At 42.2% G+C, this 24217-nt stretch overlaps 1 long non-coding RNA gene across 1 annotated transcript in view; it reads right to left on the bottom strand.

Annotated features, from left to right (window-relative positions):
• The window catches only part of LOC133499599 (uncharacterized), an 88741-nt gene that overhangs the window by 322 nt on the left and 64202 nt on the right, over positions 1-24217 (bottom strand). Inside the window, exon 4 of the long non-coding RNA XR_009794703.1 lies at positions 2227-2318. This is a non-coding gene — a long non-coding RNA (uncharacterized LOC133499599). The remainder of the gene's footprint in view (positions 1-2226; positions 2319-24217) is intronic.

Below are 24217 nucleotides of genomic sequence, written 5' to 3'. Positions count from 1 at the left end.
CATTAAATAAAATACAAAGACAAGATATTTAATGGTCAAACTGGTAATATTTAAAAAATAACTTTACTTAAAATGGATTTTACATTTTTGTAAATAATTATGTACTTGGAATTTTGTGGCTCCAACACATTCCAAAAAACCTGGAACAGTTGGAAAAAATGGCTGAGAAAGTTGAGTAATGCTCATCAATCGATAGATAGATAGATAGATAGATAGATAGATAGATAGATAGATAGATAGATAGATAGATAGATAGATAGATAGATAGATAGATAGATAGATAGATAGATAGATAGATAGATAGATAGATAGATAGATAGATAGATAGTAGATAGATAGATAGTGTGTACTTCCCCCCTACACACACTAATGTGAGGGGTTTGGCTGCAGTTCTGCAGCTGGCTGACAGAGACAAGTCTGTTTGCAGGCAGCCTGGTAGATAATTGGCAGCTTTGGAGTGAAAAGCGGTCTCAGCAACAGATAAGGACTGTGCGGAAAGCTCCATAATCAGCACGGATTAGCAAATGATAAATCGTGGTTTCACATAAGCATGCTGTCACTGTGAGAAGCTCAAGAGGTAAGGGGAACGCAAAAGAGGGGAGATAGTGAAAGAGTGGAATGGAGAGAGGAGAGTGAATAGTGATGAGGATGTGGATGTTTTTTCTGTAATTCAAAAGGAAAACACAATAATACCATCTAGCGGGTCAGCAGGAGAAATGGACTGTGAGGGGGGGAAATGAAAAGAGAAATTAAAAGCTCTGCCAACACTCTGGTTAATACACTCATCTGCCTGTCAGATTACCTCCTTTAATCCAGAAAGGTTTAACGCTTTTTACAAATCTGAAAGAAGACATGAATGCAGAGATTTTCCACCGAAAGGGATGAGGAAGGTGCCAAGGAGGAGGGTTAAGTCCCTGAGCAATTTGAAAAAGCACCAGCTTCAACAGTCATTAAAGTTCTATGCAGAGGATCAGCATTTGAATTCAACTTACTTGACTTTTACCACTGCAGTATTCATTTACTTCCAGAAATACGCTTTGACACAAGGCTTTGAAATAACAGTTGCCTGGGTCATCAGAACACAAAGCACAATACAGTTGATTAAGGACACAGTAGAAATGAAGATGTTGAGGTTCTCGCTCGGAGCGAGCAGGTTGGATAAAATTAGAAATGAGCTCATGAGAGGGACAGCCAAAGTTGGATGTTTTGGAGATAAGATTCGAGAGAGCAGACTTCGATTGTTTGGACATGTTCAGAGGCGAGAGAGTGAGTATATTGGTGGAAGGGCGCTGAGGATGGAGCTCCCAGGCAAAAGAGCGAGAGGAAGACCAAAAAAGAAGGTTTATGTATGTGGTGAGGGAAGACATGAGAGCAGTTGGGGTTAGAGAGGAAGATGCAGAAGATAGGCTAAGATGGAAAAATATGACACGCTGTGGCGGCCCCTAACAGGACAAGCCGAAAGGAAAAGAAGAAGTCCCCCCTGGTATGATACAGAAACACATTCCAATGCAGTGACGTAGTCTAATTTCACTTATCATCCATCCATCCATTTTCTCCAATTCATTCATTTTTTGGAATGTGGAAGGAAATGTAGTGCCTGGAGAAAAACAACACAGGCACGGGGAGAACGTGCAAACTTCACAGAGGCCGGGATTCAAACCCCAGTTTTCAGAATTGTGAGGCCAACACTTCAAAGCAGTTGCTCAGCTATGCTGCCAGGTTTACATTAATTTTATTTTTTGATGCATGGGAATAACAGAGAACTATAACAAAATAAGTGAGGGTTTTGTCTTTGGAGACAAAACAGGGCAGGAACAGTACTTGTCATTGGAGCTTCAATCCAAAATGTTTAGTCAATGGTTCATTGCACCAGACCAACAACATTTAAAAGACCATAGTTTTAGTATAATATATACGGTTTGCAAGGTGCACTAATATTGCTATTAAAAAGAATACATATATGTAAATATATCTCATTTCAAACCACTTCTCTGCATGCAACTGCTCTTTTTACTCAGTTAATTCAGCCCTTCCCCAAACAAAAAAGTAATTTTAGCCCAAGACTCATTCTAGACTGTAACGTAGAACAGACAGGCTGCAATTGGGAAGGAAAAAGTCAGAATCACTGCAGTCTGATTTTTCTGTCAGTCTCCAACTGACTTCACAATTTTAAAATGAGAATTATGAACGAGAATGAGAATTAATAATGACAATTAATTGACTTACATTGCGCTCTGCAACTGAGTGGCAACCCATTCAGGGTGTAGTCTGCCTTTCACCTGAAGTTAGCTGGGTTAAGCTCCAACACTCCCGCGACCCTGGAGAAAATCAGGTTGGAAAATGGATGGATTGATGCAAAGTATTACTGCAGAATGCTCCCAACCTGCTCTTCTAGGTCTATTGAAGATTTTTAAAAAATGTTTGTGGACTTCACAGAAATGTCAAGGTTAAATCCAGACAACACCCGAAAAAAGAAAAAGAGTTCTTTAATCCCACCTTTAAGATATTCTCCCAACTACAGGGAAAATAAGGTGTGATTCATATTCATTAGCCTCAGCATTCATGAAATAAATTGACAAAGCTTTGGAGAGAAGCGAGGAGTGTGACATGCAATATGGTCCTCTCCGGCATGCTGCACAAGTGGATAAGTCAACAAGAGCCAGACTGACATGATCAAGTGCTTCTATACTGGGTTCAAAAAGGTGCACAGCAAAGAGACATGAACGGTATTGACATAAAAATTGTAAACAGACAGGGGCATCAGCAGAGGAAAAGGCAAGATTTCTGATGCTAAGAAGGATAAGCTAAGGATAAGAGAAGCAGGAAAAGGTAAGTCAAAACATGGTGGATAAATAGTTTGAGGAAAGTGTCACCATTCAGAGTTACAGGCTAATGTTGTGAAACAAGCTGGCAGTGGAGAAAGGAGCTGGGGTGGCTACAGTCAAGGTTGCTAATGCAAACCTTGGCAGGATGATCCATGGCACGTGGATACTGAGCGATTCTAGAAAAGCTTGGCAGTCGGCCCGAAAGAGTCTCTCAACTGGAGCAGGGCCAGGCTAGCCTTTGATACTCATAATTAAGTGAGCCACTATCTTTAGTAGTTTACTCTGAACATCCATTCCATTTTCTAAGATGCTTATCCTCACAAGGGTCGTTGGAGCGCTGAAAAGTCAAACAGATTAGAATTGACCACCTGAAAATCATACGAGCGGTTATACACCTGTTAAAGATTTGTGCTACAATTATGTACTAGTCCTTTTCTCACGATTCTAGGGTTTTCTCTTTCTTCTTATGAACTACGGAAAAAACTCTATTGGTGGTTCTTTACTATTGCCTATACCCTGGGGCCCACAAGTCATGACCCACTTAAACAGAACCAAAGCACAATAAAGAACATTGTTCAAAAATAACCTTCGAAATCATGTATACAGTCACATTTGACAAATATACAGGTTTGGTCCATGATGCCTGCAGATATAAAGTTACAGGTGTGGTCCTCCAGTCACGCCCGCAGATATAAAGTTGCGGGTGTGATTAGGGATGGAATCTCAAGACCTTAAAATAACTTACTGAGTTGTGAAACCTGAGTATGTAGTTGTTACCTAATACCATGATCATAATTTATTGACACTGTACAGACAGAGACAGACATTTTTAAAGAGGTCAATTGACGTTCAATTTCAAAACTAAATATTCATATCATCAAATCATTTTATTTCATCATGTTCTATTGTTGTAATCTAGGGTAATTTATTGTCAATCCATTGATGAAAGCTAGCAGTAGATCTATAACTTCCTAAAGCATGTAGAGGAGAAACGTTTTCAACTTTAAGATAACGCAGTACCACGGGAGAAAATGACCGTTCGCATTTAGATATATGAACAGAGTAGTCTAACGTTAGAATTTAGATCAAGTCAAAGTAAATCACAATCTCATACTATAGTTATTATAGTTAGATATTGAAACATTACCTCTGTAATATCCCAGAAATGTTTTCAGTGTAACTGAATTGCCTTTGACATGGCTCATTATGTTGATGACTTTCAACGTAAATGCGCTCGAAGTACGTGAAGAAGCTCTGAACATGTCCTTTTGGCCTAACTTCCAAACATGCTCAGTACGATTAACTTCCATTTCCTGTTTCCAGGTAAATACTGATTGTTTAGGATCAGGCTTGTTTTGTTACCAATGTTTATGAAACAAACACGTAAATTAATGTCAAGACCAACGTTCCCTCTAATTTTCTTACGTGTCTGAGCAAACACACTAAGGCCATGACCGCTCCCATTGGCCACTGCGAGCAACATCAGATGTATGCACTGTGGTCAGATCAGTGTCATCCATAGAAGCTACATGGCTCATTCAAAGATTCAGATTACAGCATTTACATTCCCATTAGAACTATTTTAAGAACAATTTTGTGTGTTTGCAAACCAACAATGAAAATGTCAACAAACAAAAAAATACATTGCTAACCAAACCAAGCCAACTATGAACTATAAATTTGAAAGGTCTCTTCCAACTTTGTTTCATTTTTACTTTTTTAACCCACAATGATATCCCCGTCTGTTTTTCTTGGTCTAAAACTAAATTATTGCTTGCAGCATATCTTTAGCAATGCACGTTGAAAGCTGAATGATGGTCCCAAACAGTTTTAAGGTTAATGATATGTTGCCTCCTATATTTAAAATACAGAATTGGCTTTTTGTGCACTGTATTGTCTGTGCTCTCATCCTCAATCAGGCTGTGCCAAGGTGGAATTTTAACATTATACACCATCTCATCCTGTACTTTCTATTTTGGCTTCAGACCAGACCTTTTTTACTCAAAAAAGAGACAATCTCGTCCAGTTTCTGTCACGGACGAGACTCGGGGGTGGACCCAAATGCACGACTCAGGTGAGAGGTAAGCAGTGCGGAATACGACTTTATTCGTTCCAATGTCGGTTACCAGGGAGTCAGTCCAAACAAGCAGCAAGATCAGTAACGGCAGGCTTACGGGGTAAGTCGGGAGACAGGCGTTGGTCGTCCTCATCCCCTTCCCGAATCCGCACCAGGTGGTAAGCGCTGCGCAGGTCGAGCTTGGTGAAGATCCGGGCTCCCTGGAGGAGTTCGAATGCTGTAGAGATAAGTGGCAAAGGGTACCTGTTCTTGACTGTGATGTCGTTCAGGCCTCGGTAGTCGATGCAGGGTCGCAGCGTGGAGTCCTTCTTCTTGACAAAAAAAAAACCCACACCGGCTGGTGAGGATGAGGGGCGAATGAGTCCGGCTGTCAGCGAGTCCTCGATGTAGTCCCTCATGGCTTGATGCTCTGGTCCGGTTAAAGAGAACAGTTTCCCTCTGGGAGGAGAGGTGCCTGGCAGGAGTTCACAGTCGTATGACCGATGTGGCGGCAGAGACTTTGCTTTAGATTCAGAGAAGACCTCCCGTAGGTCATGGTAGCAGGAGGGCACTGCGGTCAGGTCCTGGGCGGTACTAGGTTCTGTTAGCCGAACCGGCGCAACTTGAATAACCCTGTCTCTCCGGACAGCGACACAGCGACTGAGACAGTCCTCTCCCCAAGTCTTGATCTGACCCATGGCCCAATCTATGTGCGGATTATGTTCTTTGAGCCATGGGCTGCCCAAGATGATGTCGCTACTACGTGCTTCGAAGACATGAAAGCTAATATGCTCCGAGTGAGCGTCCGGAAAGCTCATACGTAGCGTCTGAGTGCGATGTGTAACCCGACAAAGGAACTTGCCGTTGGCGGCATAGGCGTGACGAAAACGTTGCGTGGGAAAGGTTGCTGCCCCCAGCTCCTCGACCACGCGGAGATTTATCAGATTTGCTTCCGACCCAGAATCAATGAAAGCCGTCACAGAGCATGAACGGGAGTCCGTTCCCAAGGTGAGGTGAAGAAGGGACCTCCCTGACCCCGTCGCGGTGTACCGCACACTCACCGGAGTAGCGATCCTGATGTCAGAATGCCCTGGTCGAGTCGGGCGACGGGCGATCAAGTGTCCCAAACGCCCGCAGTAAAAACAGCGTCCCTCTCGTCGCCGACGTAAGCGCTCCTCCGCTGAGCTGCCAAGCCCCTCCACTTGCATGGCTTCCGGTGAAGCTGACAACACGGGTGGCCGGGAAGCGGAAACAACCGGACTGCGACTCTCCCTCTCCTCCTCCCTCAGGCCCTCTATCTGTCTCTGCACGGTGAGGCGCTGGTCCACCTTGAGGGCCAATGCGATGAGGGAGTTAAGCGAAGGCGGAAGATCCATGACCACGAGGTGACCACGGATCTGTGGGGACAGTCCCTCGTAAAACGCGTCATGGAGGGCTTCCTCATTCCAGCGGCTCTCGGCAGCCCGAATCCGGAACTCGATGGCGTAGTCGGACACGCGGCGACGCCCCTGGCGAATTGTCATGAGTGACGACGCCGCCTGGCGTTCCGGAGCCGCATACTGGAACACCTGGATGAGCGCGCAGACGAAGCTCGCCCATGAGCGGCAGGTCTCCGAGTTACGGCTCCACTCGGCGGTGGCCCATGCCTCTGCCCTCCCTGTCATGTGGGAAATGACGAAGGCGATCTGGGAGCGGTCCGTGGGAAAAGCGGGAGCTTGCAGCTCAAAGTGGAGATCGCACTGCGCCAGGAAGGGCTTGACGTTACCGGAGTCGCCTGAGAACCGCTCTGGTCGAGAGAGCGGAGTGATGGTGGCACGGGGAGGCACAAGAGTGGCCGCGCTAGCTTGGTAGGCTAGCCATGGTTGCAGCTGGGTGCAGAGCTCCTGGATCTGGTGAGTCATACCCTGGAGAGCAGCCTCTTGCTCACCCAGGCGTTTGCCCTGCACTTGCAGCGTGCGGCGAATGGCTTCAGAGTCGGCTGGGTCCATGTTCTTGGCTAGATCGTTCTGTCACGGACGAGACTCGGGGGTGGACCCAAATGCACGACTCAGGTGAGAGGTAAGCAGTGCGGAATACGCCTTTATTCGTTCCAATGTCGGTTACCAGGGAGTCAGTCCAAACAAGCAGCAAGATCAGTAACGGCAGGCTTACGGGGTAGGTCGGGAGACAGGCGTTGGTCGGTACACGGGAGGTAGACGTCAGGAGTACGGTAGTGCGGGAACGAGGCATGAGAGGCAACGATCTAGCAGAGTAATAGTCGTCCCCCGGGTCCTATATGTACTGGGTCTTAATCAAAGGTCATGAGGCGCAGGTGTGCACCTTCAGATTAGCTGGCCACGCCCAGCCCTGGCTGGAATCCAGGAGCATGACAGTTTCACATTCCCCGATATTCATTAAAGCAACAGCACTTCTTTATTTTTTTTTTTTTACTTTTACCAATATTATCAAGAGTAAACATAAGCACCATGTCTAACTCTCTTTGATCTATGTTGCTCAGACTGTGTTGCTAACTAAAGCACTGGTGGTGGGTGGTGTTTGTAATTATGAGTCTAACCCTTTAAGAGCAGAGGGGCGTGGTGTCAGGTAAAATAGGAATTCGAACAGTGGTTCCCAAAGTGGGGACCACGGACCCCCAGGGGGTGAAAAACGTCTTTCCAGGGGGTCCCTGATGTGAAGAGGAAAAAACGAAATCGTCTGGAAGCGAATTATGATGTGAGAATTGCCCTTTCCAGTGTTAAACCATGTTTTGATTTATTGTGCAAAAATAAAAAGCAAGAGCACGTGAGCCACTAAAATTGAGTATTCATTTCTACCAGAATGGCATAGCTGTGTCCGCCACTAGATTATTGGTGAAAGTTGAGGTTGGGGGTCTGGGAGCTTTTTGAACGACTTACTGGGGGTCCGGGCCCAGGTTGACTTTGGGAACCACTGAAGTAGAAATAGGCTGAGCAGCAGCTCGTTGTTAGAGGCCGTGTGATTCCAAGTTAAAAAAAAAAAAGACGTCAGACTGTGGTTCACTGTGCTGGATCTGTTCTCGTGTGCGTTGAGAGTGTTAGACAAGTGCGCAAGTGCGCAATGGCGCAGCTTAGAGGGAACATTGGTCAAGACTACACAAAATAAGCAACGTCTTTCAATATCTGTGTATTTTTACTCTTAACAAATTTTATACGCGTGATTTTTCGTCCTCAACTGTGCAGATTTGTGAGTGCAATGGCGCGCGGGCACATACATGCCCGTCAAATCACAGTGACTGTGTATATGATATTTTTAACCATAACTACACATTCTTAAATGTTAAAATTAGGGTTACCAATATACTAACTCACAATTTATCATAAAAAACACATTTATCACGCATTAACTCAGATTAATCACTCAATTTATTTTTACCAAAAACACTCCTTTACCTTAATCGCAGATTGATATATGAAATGTGATGCAGGTTGCTATAAAGTTAGTGATCAGATTAATGCTTATCCTAGTGCAAAGATAGCTGGGATAGACTCTTGCACTCCTGTGACTCTTGTGTGGACAACCAGTTTGGAAAATGGATTGGAAGAGACTCCGACTGGTGTGCTTCAGTAATCACCTCGAATGGACTTAAAAAAAAAAGTGCATATTGTGTCTTGCTGAATTCTCTCTTGAAGTTAAAAATACCATCAAAGCAAAACTCAAAATTATGAGTTTGGTCCCTGTGATTAATTGTGATTAATTGATTTAAAAAATAGACTGAGATCCCTAGCTCAAGGTGCCCTTCAAGCAACTTATTAGAAACTGAGGGCAAATATGACAACTGCATGAACAATTACGAATATCTAGGCACTGATTTCTTATTTTTTAGGAAATCAAGGATTCAGCCAAAACTAACAGTTTAAAAAAAAAACAGTCTAAGTTTTACTATAAAACACTCAGGGCATTGTTTCAGTGTTTAAATGTGCCAAGCAATTACATTTTTGACCGATTCCTATTAAATGTTATTTTCCAAAAAACAGGCAAGTCTGACCTGGTGTATCCATTATGAAGTTCACTGCTGGTGTGACATAACCTGAATTAGTGTGCAAGTTAGAATGCTCCATATTGTGTCACTTACGTTAACAGTACTAAAGCCTTAAAATATAGTAAATATTTGTTTAAAAAACACTAACTGTGCGAAGTGTTTGTACCTTCTTGTAGAAATGGAAAACATTCCGTCAGCTTAAAATCTTTTAAATGTGTATTTAGCAGGGACGTACGTATTTGAATGTCATGATTTAGTTCTGAGCTTATATATCCAGTATCACCTCATACAGTATGTACCGTAAGTGTAGCGGGAGCTAGTCTGTGCAGATGTACATTACAAAACCCAACTCCCCAACTCCTCATGGTCCCCTACTCCACGACACAGTTATAGAATATGTCAAACCCTGGAGTGGTCGACCACGCAGGAAGTGTTGCTGTAAACATCTAACCCAAAACACAAATATGGGACCAAATAAGAAAAGTTGCATATCTCCCAACTCAAAAACCTTTATTCAGGCAGCTACGCTTCTATCACCGGTAATGCTCATTTAAAAAAACAAAGGCATAAACCTTTCCTCATCAAAACATCCAATCAAGTGTTTTCTTTCATCCAATAACCGACGAGTCATACCTTCCCTTCCAGTACCTACCTCTCCCGGTATCTTAATTTCTTTTGGGATTTGTTTCATTTACTGTTGTGATTTTTTTATTTGCTGTTGTGTTTAGTTATTTGTCATTGCAATAAGTTATGTATTGTTGTTTACTGATTTGCTGTTGTGATTAGTTTAATTGATGGTGTTTTTTTATTTGTTATTTTATATAGTTAATTGTTTAGTTATTTGTTGTTTTTTTATTTAATTTTGTGTTCAGTAATTTGTTGTTGTATTTGTTGTGTTTTTTTATTTGTTATTTTATATAGTTAATTGTTTAGTTATTTGTTGTTTTTTTATTTAATTTTGTGTTCAGTAATTTGTTGTTGTATTTGTTGTGTTTTTTTATTTACTGTTGTATTTAGTTATTTGTCGTTCTAATTAGGGATTTGGTTTTGTGTTTTTTGATTTGCTGTTGTGTTTGGTTATTATTCTTTATCAATCCAGTTTGCAATGTAGTAGTGTGAAAAATGAGCACTTCGTCAGTAGTACAGCTTATACATATAGTATTACTGAAAGACATAAAACTTCCAATTTGGCTTCAACCCTGTTGTGATGGGCACAGTATATTTGTTGAATTTGATTGAGTTGGCCATGAAGAGGCTCACTCGTATTTCTGGTGATTCGAATTTTATCTTCCTGTACACATACATTACAAAAAAATCTTTGTGCATTGTATGCTGAGAAATGTAGAATGATGGTATAGTATTCCGTGTAAGTACATTTTCTGCAAACATACCAGCTTGTGTATTTTTGAGCAGTCATTTGAGCTATGGTGGTTGTGTGAAGTTATGACAAAATTGCGAGTGAGGAAAACTAACTTGGAAGATGGAAATGTTTGTACCATATGAAATAGGGCAATGATCCTTTTGCTTTCCTATTCACTCCTGATGCCTAGATTTTAATTGTGTTAAGGTTCTTTTATATTGCATGAATGCAAAAGACATCTGGCAACTTTAGCTGCTTTCACACCACTCTAGCAAAGCACAACAGTGGGAAATGTGACTTATAAATAATGTGTAAGTGACATATAATGTACTGGTCAAGGGTGTGAATGCATTGCTATTTGTATGTAGAGTACTTATGTATATTTTTGCGCATTAAGACTGTTCTCCAAAAACTCAATTATTACGTCTCCTTAGGGTTCCTCATAATGACTTCTGGTGAGTTCTGAAAATGAAAAAATCCCACACTGCATACAGTATTTAAGTGCAGTCACTGTGCCATAGTCAGAGGGCAACACTGTGTATCTTCTTCTTCACACAGTGGAAAAATCCCGACTCCATTTTATTAAGTAATAGCTTAGTTAATATTTGCTTAAATTTTCTTTGACTTTGAAGAGGGCAGCATTGGATGGCTGGCTGTCGACCAGCCAGCAACACGACAGAGTACACTCTGTGCTTCTCATGGTCCAACCCCGGGAATGTGCTGACGAAGTAGGGTTCACACAAGTTCAGTCACATTGTTACACTTTTCACTCAAACTCTGTCAGGCTGTCGTGCTTGCCCAGCTATTTTTGCACACCATACTACTGTAAGCTCGTCAGTTATTTAAAGTTTCTGGGGATGGGGGTGGTGTGGTGTCAGTATGGGGTGGTGTGGTGTCAGTATTATCTGAACGTAACGTAAGGAATTATTGTCATGCTTAACCATCAGAATGCAGAAAGTTAAGTCCGGAGGTATTTGAGAATGGGGATGGAGTGGGGGTGGGGAACTGAAGTGTATCTGTTACACACAGCTAAGGAGTCCAAGTGCCAATGAAGGAAGCCACTTTAGACTGAGCTAAGTGTAATCAAAACACTGTTACAGTGGTACCTCTACTTATGAAGGTCTCTAGAAACGAGAAAGTCAGGGTACTTTACCCTTCCTCGAAAAAATATTGTCTCAAGTTACCAAGGAGATTCGGGATACGAAACGAAAAAATGGGCAGTGAATTTGCACCCCTTAAATTCCACCGACGTAAACATCCCGTATCTTGGTTTGTGTGGAGCGATAGAGTTGCTCTCCCATTAGCTAGCACCGTAGCATCTTCCTGGCATCCCATTGGCTAGGAGGGACATCAGTCTTTACTCATGATGGACATCATGTATCTTGGTTTGTGTGGTGCAATGGAACTGGTCTACCACTGGCTATCGCTGTAGCATCTTCTTGGCATCCCATTGGCTACAAGGGAAGTCATCTTGACCCATGATGTGTTCTGTTTCCCTTGGACACTAGACTGTCACTGAATCACGCTAGCACACATTTGAAAACTACAACTTTTTTGTGAGTTTTTTGTTTGTTTTTTGAAAGTTTATTTGTCTTTATCGTCATGGGCCCCAAGAATCTTTAGTGGAATAAAGTTGTGTGCATGCGTACATTTATACGTATGTTTTCTCTCAGCTGTCAAACGTTTGCCTCCCCTCCGTCCCCCACAATGTCTTTTGTTTGTCACTCACCCTTCTCGTTGCATAGTCGCCCAATGCCAAAGGTAAATTAACTTAATTTTTTATTATTCTTTACATTATATACTTAGAATGCTTATTTTCGGCATCCTTGGGGCAGTGGGGCTTGGATCTGATTAGGATATTTACATGTAAAATGTGCTTCTACTTACAAAGATTTCCCATTATAAAATGACTTCGAGAACGGATTAATTTCGTAAGCAGAGGTACCACTGTAATTCTCTGTTTTTGTATGAATGGAAACACATACAGTAGAGGAGAGAAACGCAAGTAGATGCATTCTTGAAGCAAGGAGGCATTTAAAACTGGAAAACAAATGTGAGCATATATTTCAGATGTGACATCTCAGTTCTCACCTAAATTTAATGGAAAAACACTTTTACAAGAATTTGTGTACACAGTATAATACAGTAAACACTTGTTTATCACAGGGATTACATTTCTGAAAATCCCAGAAATAAATTAAATCTGCAAAGTAGCAGCCATTTATATAATTCATATATTAGAAATTTCATCTATGCATCCAGCCATGCATTTTCTTAGCTGCTTATCCTCACAAGGGTCACGGGAGTGCTGGAGCCTATCCCAGCTGTCAACGAGCAGGAGGCAGGGTACACCCTGAAGTGGTTGCCAGCCAATCGCAGGGCATATGGAAACAGACAACAGTCACACTCACAATCACACCTAGGGGCAATTTAGAGTGTCCAATTATTGTTGCATGTTTTGGGGATGTGGGGGGAAACCGGAGTGCCCGGCGAAAATCCAAGCAGGCATGGGGAGAACATGCAAACTCCACACCTGGGTTAGACCAGTGTCCTCAGAACTATGAGGCCAACGCTTTACAGCTATGCCACAGTGCCGCCTAATTCAATCCCAATATATGATATTTTTAAGCGGTTCAGGTATTGTATTCGTCCACCTGAGATCACCGTTCACACACTGAAAACAAGGATATGCTTATTAAAAGCATGCCTGCTCTCCTTGAATGACTGACGATGCTAACCCTAATCCTTAATCGAGAGGAAATGGATTTGATGTGTCTATCATACAAATTAGGCTAAATTTCCATTAAAAAATATATTTTAAAAATTCTAAACACAACAGAAATGAAAAACATTAGCATCAAAGTCAGGCTCGAGATTTTGTTCAAAATGTCGGTTCTCTCCGGAATCTAACGTCATGGCCATTTAGCCAGAGAATGAAAAAGCTAGCAAAGATGGTGAGGAAGTGTGTTGCATTCGGCTGTACTGCGACAAATGCTGACGGAGTCAGCTTACACGAATGGCCGAAAAAAGAACGCATAGGCAAGATATGGACCAGGTTTGTGAAGACAAAGAGGGCCCATTGGAGTTACAAATCAAAGTCGACAATATTATGTTCCAAGAATTTCACGGAGGACTGCTGTGAAAATCCCGAACAGCATCCACTTGGCTACGCTAGCAAGTCAGTACGTCCGTGTTCAATTATGTCCGTGTTCAATTGTTTAGTATTGACAAGTATCTACCTCGTTTTAAATGTAAGTACAATATGATGTTTCGGAGGTGACGAAATTTGTACACTTTATAAAGTTAGTGTACTGTTGACGCTGAGGTTGACGCTGTTGACGACAGCAGTGTGTGCTCTCAAGTATTCGGTGCATTATGATACGGGCTCAATGCATGTAAATAACGGGAAGAATGCATAATAAACAATGGACATTACTCTGTTCTGACAAAATATTCTAAATTGAAAATATGAATTAAATATTTTTTGTTTTATCTTGCAGAAAGCCAAGGTTACTACCGTGTGCTGTCCAACTATCCACTCGTGCCTTTCACCAGACAATGCAAATTTCAACCGTAAACCAAAAAGACGAGTTTATGAAAAACGAAATGTTGAAATGTTAGCAGTGGCAAGTTCCCTGAAGTTTAGATTATTTGGTTGTTTTTCAGAATAAAAAAACTGTTAATGGATAATTCACTTGCTTATTGGCATGGTCATATACACAATTGTCAGCCCATTATCTCAAGTTGTGTATCTGATGTAGTTCAGTGAGTACGAAGAGCTGGCAGGCATCATTGAAAGTGCCCATTTGAGTAAAGATTTGATGAAGCTATCTCCACTGGGACAGACCTACAGTATCGAGAGATACTAGAGTTTTGTGAACCACTTTGCTCCCAACAATTATCACTTTAGATATTATGATGGGATAAGAAACTGGTAAATGACAATTACTGAATTAGTCTGTAAGACATCAATTAACTTTCGATTTTGTGTTTGATAAATTTCGCTAAGCAGCACTTCATTTCAACGAAAATGCTCAATTGGCTCAGGCAAAACACAAATCTGCCAGTTTGATGTTCAACTAACCATTTCAAAGTCAAAACAAGGGCATCACGTGGTGAAGAAGATAATGCAGGATTGTACATTTGGTGAGGCCCTCCACCCACCCCACAAAAAAAAAAAAAAAAAAAAGCAGAACGACACAAAGAAAAACCCAATTTAAGTATAATATTGTAAGTATAATTCCTCTGCAATAATATTAAACCTGTTAAATTCAGGCTAAAACTTAGTTGTTGACATCACAAAGAAGACAGTCAAAATGTAAAATAAAAACATTTATGACGTAAAGTTAATGTGAGAACCACTCGAACAGCTTGACCAAAATTTGACGTAGTCAAATGATTTGTCCACAGAAGTAGAACAACTGAATGCCAACAAGGGAAGTATACCTATTTTTCAGAAACACTTTCACGATGAGGCACTTGCACATTTAACCAAGAGGATGAAGGAGTAAACCAGGAAAGCAGTATCTGTATATGAATGAAGTAATGTAATTTCCATGTTTCAGGGTATGTGGAATGCCTGTTAGAAGAGCTCCGGACCCTCTATGTGGATGCGGACCTAACAACTTCCTCTGCTAACCCCCAAGCACCACCACCTCTCAGCAGCCAGTACACAAAACCAAGCAAAGACTTGTCTATTCGGAATCATTTTTCAAGATTTTCAAATCAAAGCTTTGAAATGAAATATTTTGAAAATTTAAAAAAATTACAAATTTGAAGAAGTCAATTTCAAAACTGTGTCCGGTTTGTTAAACTGAAACTAAATTCTATCCTGATGGAACTTCAGCGGCAGATGTTTTATGTTACAAAATTCTGACGCATGCTGATTCACCAGTCGTGTTGCGTGACGCAAAAAAGTAATGCATTAGTCTGGTCTGTTCAATAGTCATTTTATCAAATTGTGTGAACCTCTGTAAATATGACCTCCATAGAGAAAGCAAGGTGGCATACTGTGGATTTGAACTCTCCAGCTCCTAATTACATTTTATGTAATGAAACGATATCATATTTAGCATGTGCATATACAAATGTTTACTGTTTAACATGTTGCTGTATTAGGTTAATCTTGACAAAACCGTCCTGAACAAAGGATAGTTTCACCTTCGGTGGTTTGTAAAAAAATAACTTTAATAACATTTTCAGTGCTGTCATACTTACAGATGAAATCACAAATTCTTCAACCATTTCGCTTACTCTAATTAGAGTCCCTTGAAAGCCAAATTTTGCACCAGAACAACAAAAGACATTTTAGAGTCGAAACTGTGACATAATGGCAGCAATGTCCATCAATTATTAGTCCAGGATCAACACCCACTCTATACTTTCATAAAAAGAAAAGGGTAATGATCATTAGCTGGGCATAAATCCTGTGAACACAGCATCATCTTCAAGTCCTGGGGGTGGAACTTCTGCTCGGATTCTCTGTACAGCACATGAAGGTATAACAACCCTGTTGCTCTTGCTGAGAGGCCACCATCTCACCAACGATCCGTATGCCACGTGGCAATTTCTTTCATGTGCTTCTGTGAAGGCGTTTCTGCCATAATGGTATTGAAAGACATGTCAGGCTGTCTCCAATACAAATGGGTTTGGGCAGACTCGGTGAAAACCTTCGTGGTTAACAATGGAAGCCAAGGAGGTTCCATCCAACTTCCGAGCGGGTTCTGTAATTTCCTTACAGCACCAGCATTCTCTCTGGGAAGGCATTGGCTGGTAATTTCCACATTTTCACCTGGGCAAAAAACATAATCAGTTAAAATAATGTTATTTGTTTCGTTTTAAGCATAAAGTTGTATTTCATTACTATCTTTTGCTCGCCAAGATAAGGCTGAAATAATGCCGCTGTGGTGTAAAGACCTATCATTTATTCATTCATTATCTTCAGACTTCTTCTTTTCCTTTCGGCTTGTCCCGTTAGGGGTCGCCACAGCATGTCATCTTAGATGAACGCATATTTTTTTGGCACAGTTTTACGCCGGATGCCCTTCCTGATGCAACCCCTCTGCATTTAGCCGGGGAGAGAAGCTTACATGACCAAGTACAAACCAGGGCCTAACAAACTTAGCTTCCGAGATCTGACAAAAACAGCCATAAATGTTGAACTGACAGCATTGATGCATTCATTTTAACTTAAAAGTGAAAACATGACATACTTGAAGGTATGCAAAACTACCTTAACAATAATTATGAAATGGACAATGTTATAGTTGTGATCTTTAAACGCAGAATGAAACCGAAGGTTTCGATTTTTGTTTCATGCCGTCTCATTCACTAGAACAACAACAACAAACGGCTCACTGTTGTATGCAAGCAGCATCAGACGTTTAAATGTGTTTGAATTTGATTATTTCGTCAACAAGGTGTACAGTAGATTTCTTGAGGCACCTACCAGTCTGTGTTTTGGGTAGGAAGTTCCAGGTCAACCTCGTCAGGTCTCACCAAATACCGTCCTTGTGTTCCATTCGTCAACAACGGTTTGAACAAATATGGTTGAATTATACCCGCGTGGGATGTTTTTCAAACATGGGAACAATTAGAATATTCCTCCTCTTCAGTTCCTATCTCTTCCACGGAGCATTCCACAAAAACTTCTTCATCACTGCTGTCTTTCTCCTCAAGATCCCACTCACCGCGTGTATGACTGTTTGTATGGGAAGGCATTTTCTTTGCTGGGGTTGTCTAGACATGACGTCACACGGAAGCTGCTTCAACAGAGCCTCGGTATGAAACACCCACTGGGGGCATTCGGATTCCAAAGAAAATGTACACTTTGGCACTAATTTATTTCATTTCTGTTGTGTTGAGAATTTTTCCAATATTTTTTTATGAAAAATTAGCTATGTTTGTATGATATATCAATAAAATATATGTCCTCTGGATTACAACTTTCAGCATAGGTGCCAATCCACACACTGACGGTGCTGGCAATGCAGTCAGTGAAAAGCATTATGAGAACCCTGAAGTCATTGCGGTGACATTTTTAACTACTGAATTGTAGGTGAATAAAATTAAGTCAAACGTTTTTTACTTGAATTTGCACAAGCGAATAAGGTTGGTATTTGTAATGCTTGAGTTTAAAACGGTGGCTTTGCAATCATGTTCTTTGTATCGTCAAGCAATTTGGTGACTTACCAGTTGTATGAGTTGAGATTACTTATGGTTTATTTTTTCTGCCGAGACTAAGAGCACAATTGACCTCATGGAAATCACAACTATCACATGTGTAGGTAACAGCATTAAACTGAGGATACATGCTAAGCTCCATCCTGAAGATGTGCAAACGAAGGTGTATGTAAAAAAAAAAAAAAACTAGCTTGTAATTGGACATTAATTTACTGATGAAACTGAAGGTAAGTCCTGCAGAGCTAAAACAAATTTTCTGACAGGGCCTTGCGCTTCCTTCTTTCACTTGCAAATGAAAACCTCAAACGAAATACATTGCTTAAATTTTTCACAAAACGAGGATGGAGAACGAACACAGTCCAGTGTTCTACATTTCTTCATCTTTGTTGAACGAACCAGGCAAGGCAGGGAGGATGAAGACAGTGCATTGTAGAGGAGGAAAAGACGGACACAGAGAGCATTAATAAAACATGGATGCATGATTTCCCAACCTCAAAGAAGCGAACACAGGAAGGCACACTCCCAGAGCAGAAGCTGAGGTTCAGCGCAGGGTAAAGGGAACAGTAATCGCTAACTAGCAAAACACTGCAGTATACTAAGCTGTAGGGCACAGCCACATTCTCTGATCACACTTAGAAGCATTAATTTGACTGCTTCCACAAGCCTGGATGACATGTTCTGCCATTTTATTCATGCCATTTCAAATGTTTCCCCCATCTTTTGTTCCCCTTTTGCTTCAGGCTGAATGAGAGAGAAGAGAGTGGTTCTCATAGTTTTGAAGAAGGTGGGGATGAAGAAAGATGAGAAAGTTTACCACCATATCTGAAGAGCTATTTTAAGGAAATCCAAGCCTCTGCATCATCATCTTCCTCATTCGTTTTGGTTTGTCATCAACGTCATTTAAACCTCAACATGAGCAAGGGTGGTCACACACTTTGCCACATGGGTTACCCACTCAGGCCAAGAGAGACACACAAGCAAAGATAAACAGTACTTAAGTTTGAAGGCTTCCATTTTTAAACAACTGTTTAAAGCTGAAGGGAACTGAAATCACTGAAAGAACTAAAGCCACGGCAAAGTTAAAAACACTGCATAATTCAAATTTGGAACTGCATACATTTTAAAACATGGGGTCTATGTGGACTAGTGTGTGTGAGTTTTCCACTTCATCTGAGAGCAACTGAAGCTACTAAAGTACTTAGGGAACAATGGAAATAAACACAGTAGCACTTTTTGATGTGCCTCAAATATTGTTTGTTAAATTCATATGCCATTGAACAAACAGCAATGGTGTGGCCCTAACATCACAGTGTCCACAGTGAACATTCAACGCTGTCGGTGAGTTTGAACTCAGCAAAAACCATTGACCGTTGACTGTACCCTGAGGGACACCACAGCACACGTTACAGTATCTTCGCAGGATATACATCTAGGAGCATTTCACCGATGCTGGAATAATTGTGAGAGCCTGCTGAAAATGAACTTGTTTTGGGGGACCAAAACATTTTGACGGCACCTGAAAATGCTGCAATAAACATTCATTGCTGTCGGTGGGTTTACATGAGAATAACTCACTGATCAATGAATGCAAACTGCGGTAAAATGTCTGAAAACCTGATCCACCACTGAGAAGATTACACTGAAAAATTTGGTTATAATGGGTGATAATAAAAATAATGTGGATAAAAGAAATAAGAATATAGTGGTGTTATAATCTAAAAATGAAAAACATGTCACTTGATTGAGACCATTAATATTTGCTTCTACTGTTTGGTGTGAGAACACCAGTACTGTGATTGTAGGAATTTAATGTGACAAGAGGATAAGCGGTTCAAAAAGATGTTCATTGCAATAAAATATATCGTCAACAGCAAAAATGGAGAACAAAATATGGCAAACAGAAGAAAAACGATTCCAATAACATGCCTCATTAATCCATCCATCCATTCATTTTCTACCGCTTGTCAGAGATCATGTTGTAGGGGCAGTAGCTTTAGCGGGGACTCCCAGACTTAGCTTTCCCCAGCCACTTTATTCAGCTTTTCCAGGAGGATCCCAAGGCATTCCCAGGCCAGCTGAGAGAAATAGTCTCTCTAGCACGTCCTTGGTCATCGCCGGGGTCTCTTTCTGGTGGGACAAACCCGGAACACCTCACCAGGGAGGTGTCTGTGAGGCATCCAAACCATATGCCCCACCCACCTCATCTGGCTTCTCTCAATGCGAAAGAGCAGTGGCTCCTCTTTTAGCCCCTCCCGGATGAATGATCTTGTCACCCTATATCAAAGGGAGAGCCCAGATACCCTGTGGAGGAAACTCATTTCGGCTGCATGTATTTGGGATCTTGTACTTTCGGTCATGACCTGCAGCTCGTGACCATACATGTGGGTAGGAACATAGATTGACAGGGAAACTGAGAGCTTCAGCTTTCGACTTTGTTCCTTCTTTACCACGACAGACCAATACAAAGTCAGGATCGCTACAGACACTGCACAGATCAGCCTATCGATCTCCCGCTCCATTCTTTCCTCACTTGTGAACAATACTCCAAGATACTTGAACACCACAACTTGGGGCAGGATCTCATCCCCCGACCTGGAGAGGGCACTCCACCCTTTTCCGACTGAGGACCATGGTCTCAGATTTAGAGGTGCCGATTCTCATCCCAGATGCTACACACTCAATTGCAAACCACTCCAGTGAGAGTTGGAGCTCATAGCTTGATAAAGCCTACAGAACCAGATCATCTGTGGAAAGCAGATATGCAATACTGAGGTCACCAAACTGAACCCCTTTATGCCTTGGTTGTGCCTAGAAATTCTGTCCACAAAAGTTATAAATAATCGGTGACAAAAAGCAGCCTTGGTGTAATAAATATCACTGGAAAAGAGTCTGACTTACTGTCTGCAACGCATACCAAAAATTGACACTTGTCATACGGGGACCAAAAAGCCCATATCAGAGGTCCAGTACATCAAACTCCTGGAGCACCCCAACAGGACTCTCCGAGGGACACAGTGAAAAATCTTCTCCAAACCCACAAAATACATGAACACCAGTTGGGCGAAATCCCACGGACCCTCAAGAACCCTGCCGTGGGTGTAGAGCTGGTCCATTGTTTCATGGCCAGGACGAAAACCAGATTGCTACTCCTGAATCTGAGATTTGACTTCCCGACAGATCCTCCTCTCCAGCACCCTGAATAGGGAGGCCGAGGAGGTTGATCCCCCTGTTGTTAGAACACACCCTTCAGTCAACCTTCTTAAAATAGGGGCACCAACACCCCAACTACATTTAGTCAGAACTTCTTGACCTCACACACCAGCTCGGAATCCTTCACTGCTAGAGAGGTGCCGTTTCATATCCCTTGCGACAGTTTTGTAGCCGGGCATCGGATTGCCAAGGTGCCTGCCTTCAACCACCACCCAGCTCACAGTGCATCCGACCACAACGGCCCCACCCACAAGTGGAGAGCCCATAGGAAATGGGACGAGCATCTGCCTTTCAGCCTGTGCAAAGCTGGGCCCTATCAGTGGACGCCCAGCCACCAGGCACTCACCTTCAAGCCCCACCTCCAGACCTAGCTCCAGAGGGAGGCCCTGTGATCTGCATCGAGGCACAGGAAACCTAGATCCATTATTTGTACTCGTCATGGGGGTTTACGGAGCAGAGCTTTTTCTGGTCCCTCACCTAAGACCTTTTATGCCATGGGTGACCCTACCAGGGGTGTGAAGCCCCACGACAACTTAGCTCCTAGGATCATGAGGATACAACCTGACCCCTATTAATTAAAAGATAAATAAAATAAAAAAGCTGGGAAACTATAGAGCGTTGGACTCACAGTTCCGATGGTTCAAATCCTGGCCCGCATGTGTGGAGTTTGCATGTTGTCCCCATGTCTGCATGGGTTTTCTCCGGACACACCGGTTTCCTCCCACATCCCAAAAACATGTTAATTGGAGACTCTAAATTGCCCCTAGGTGTGGCTGTGAGTGTGACTGTTGTCTGTTTCTATGTGCCCTGTGATTGATTGGCAACCAGTTCAGGGTGCACCTGCCTCCTGCCTAATGACAGCTGCGATAGGCTTCAGCACTCCCACGACCCTAGTAAAGATAAGCAGCTCAGAAAATGGATGGATGGATGAAATTAAAAAAACGCATAAGCTCCATTTTGGATTATGTTGATGCAATAAAGATACCTGTATTGTATTCTCATTTTCAATACACAAAAAAAAAAAAAAAACAGAACAGTCACGAGAAAATAAAACAGATCTGTATAAAATATTTGAGTGCTCTGCTGCTTCTCTCACAGTAAAAATTAAACCTGGTGATCTTGACTGACTTTTGGACTCACTAAAATGGAGCCCAGTTATGCAAAGACAAAGAAAAGTCATGCACTTGGTTCCAAGCCAAGTGTTTCCATATGGATGCGGAGTTCATTGGGTCCAGGTGGCACATGGTCGCATACATAACATGGAAATCTAGCATGCATCTAACTCCCTCTGTTGGCCTGAAATAAGCACGAGCAATTTGACCTTAGTTGCTGGCACTGCACTGATTTGGGGGTTCTATGGTGACTTAACTGCACATCGTCCGATGCAAAATAATAATGAAAAAAAGCATAATATATTAAATACTCTGCTGTATCATTTGACTAAATTCCATGAAGAACTGGGGTTTTTGCAAATTATGAACCAACAATGTTGCATATTTTATTAGGATACACATGAATCGTGTGCAATGCATCCATCCATCCATTTTCTGAGCCGGTTACCCTCAGGAGGGTTGCGGAAGTGCTGGAGCCTATCGCATCTGTCATCGGGCAGGAGTGCTGTACACCCTGAACTGGTTGCCAGCCAATTGCAGGGCATATGGCAGACAGACAGAAAATGGTCGTACTCAGAATCATACCTCGGAGCAATTTAGGGGCTCCAATTAATGCATGTTTTACGGATGTGGGAGGAAACCGGAGTGCCCGGAGAAAACCCAAACAGGCACGGGGAGAACATGCAAACTCCACAGAGGGAGGGCCGGGATCGAAACGTGGTCATCAGAACTGTGAGGCCAACACTTTACAGCTGCACCACCGTGCCGCCCAAAACCATATATGTATATCTTAAAACACAGGCGTGCGACTTCCGATCGGTTTTGTGCTGGAGGGTTACATATACATACAGTAATCTCCTGTTCATATCATAACGGTTTACTTTGGAGGCTCCAATTAATGCATGTTTATGGGATGTGGGAGGAAACCGGAGTGCCCGGAGAAAACCCATGCAGACACGAGGAAAACACGCAAACTCCACACAGGCGGGGCCGGCACCCGGATCCTGGTGCTCAGAACCGCGAGGCCGACGGATTACAGCTGTGTCACTGTGCCTCCATGTAAAAATTGGTTGAAATTATTGATGGGAAAAACAGAAAGGTGTGTTCATGTGCTGTACTAGGCAGCTGCTAATAGTTAACCATGGCATATAAATACTCACCAAAGAAACATGATAATCTCCCTGACTCCCTTCTGCAGGTATTTTTCAGAAAGTGTGTGCATGCATGTGTTTGTGTGTTGCATAATTCCAGGGGTGATGCAAAAACTCAATGGGTCAAATAATCCTGATATAGATTAAATATCTACATTATATGTTTGATTTTTATACAAATCAACTGTAATGGAACATTTCAAGTATGGATTTGAATTATTTAACTGATTCTTTAATTAGATTTGAGTGTTCATGAAGCTGGCGGCACATTGACGCAACTGTTAGCCTCCGTGAGCACGACTATTGTCTGTCTCCATGTGCCCTGCGAGCGGCTGGCAACCAGTTCAGGGTATACCCTGCGTCCAGCCCGATGCCAGCTGGGATGGGGTCCAGCACTCCCATGCCCCTCGTGAGGATAAGTGGCTCAAAAAATGAATGGGTCGATGGATGTTCATGAAACCAAGTGCAAAAACATTTTTATTTCTGGTACAATAGATTTCATTTTTACCAACCCCTATCTCAAACAGTTAAACTCACTTTCTACGCACTCCATTTAAAATAAAAGCCCAACATTATTTACTTAATATTGTGGAGCAAATCTGATCATGGTTCAGACTGTATGAACATCTGAAAAATAAATAATAATGAAATAATCTCACTCGATGTATGTTTTAGATGACTAGAACTTAATCTACAAAATACTGTTGTGTTAAAAACAGCTGTTGCTAAGGCAACTATTTGAACCCTGACCTAGGGTTCTGGTCATTGAACGGGGGTCTCTGAATTCGCACCCCTCTTAGAACATTGACAAGGCCTGCCTCAGCCCCCCTTGACCTCAGCGTCACCTTTACCCGATGCATGCACTCAGGCATCCTAAGGGTAGAATAGGGCCAATAACAGCGTGATTCACCACAACTAGAAGCCCAACTCGTCAAGTTTACAACCCTATCAAGTTTGGCTTCATAAATCCACGACTCCTCCTGCTGTACACAACAATGGTGGCTATTCACTCGGTGTGCAGGATTAATAGTTCTTGTCGGACTTCCTTCCACTTTTTCACCCCTACACCTCTGATTTTACTCTGGCAAATTTATCAATGGAGAGATGAGAAAGGCTGGAGAAGAACTCCAGATAATCAGCGAATCATGTTGAGGTCAGCGTTTTCTGAACTGTGTTCAACCTCTGACTCTTTCTGTATGCCACCTCACACTGCAATGGTAAGCATTTGAGTCCTGAGTGAACTTCGCCAGAACCTGGACCTTAACATTGGACCATCACGTCACCCCTGCCTTCTTGCTCCAAGTCTCTCCCCGAGTGGGACGCA

The sequence above is a fragment of the Syngnathoides biaculeatus genome, chromosome 4 (genome assembly GCF_019802595.1).
Source record: "Syngnathoides biaculeatus isolate LvHL_M chromosome 4, ASM1980259v1, whole genome shotgun sequence".
NCBI lineage: Eukaryota > Metazoa > Chordata > Actinopteri > Syngnathiformes > Syngnathidae > Syngnathoides > Syngnathoides biaculeatus.
Note: the sequence above shows the minus strand (reverse complement) of the source record. Positions and strands in the feature narration are given on the sequence as shown.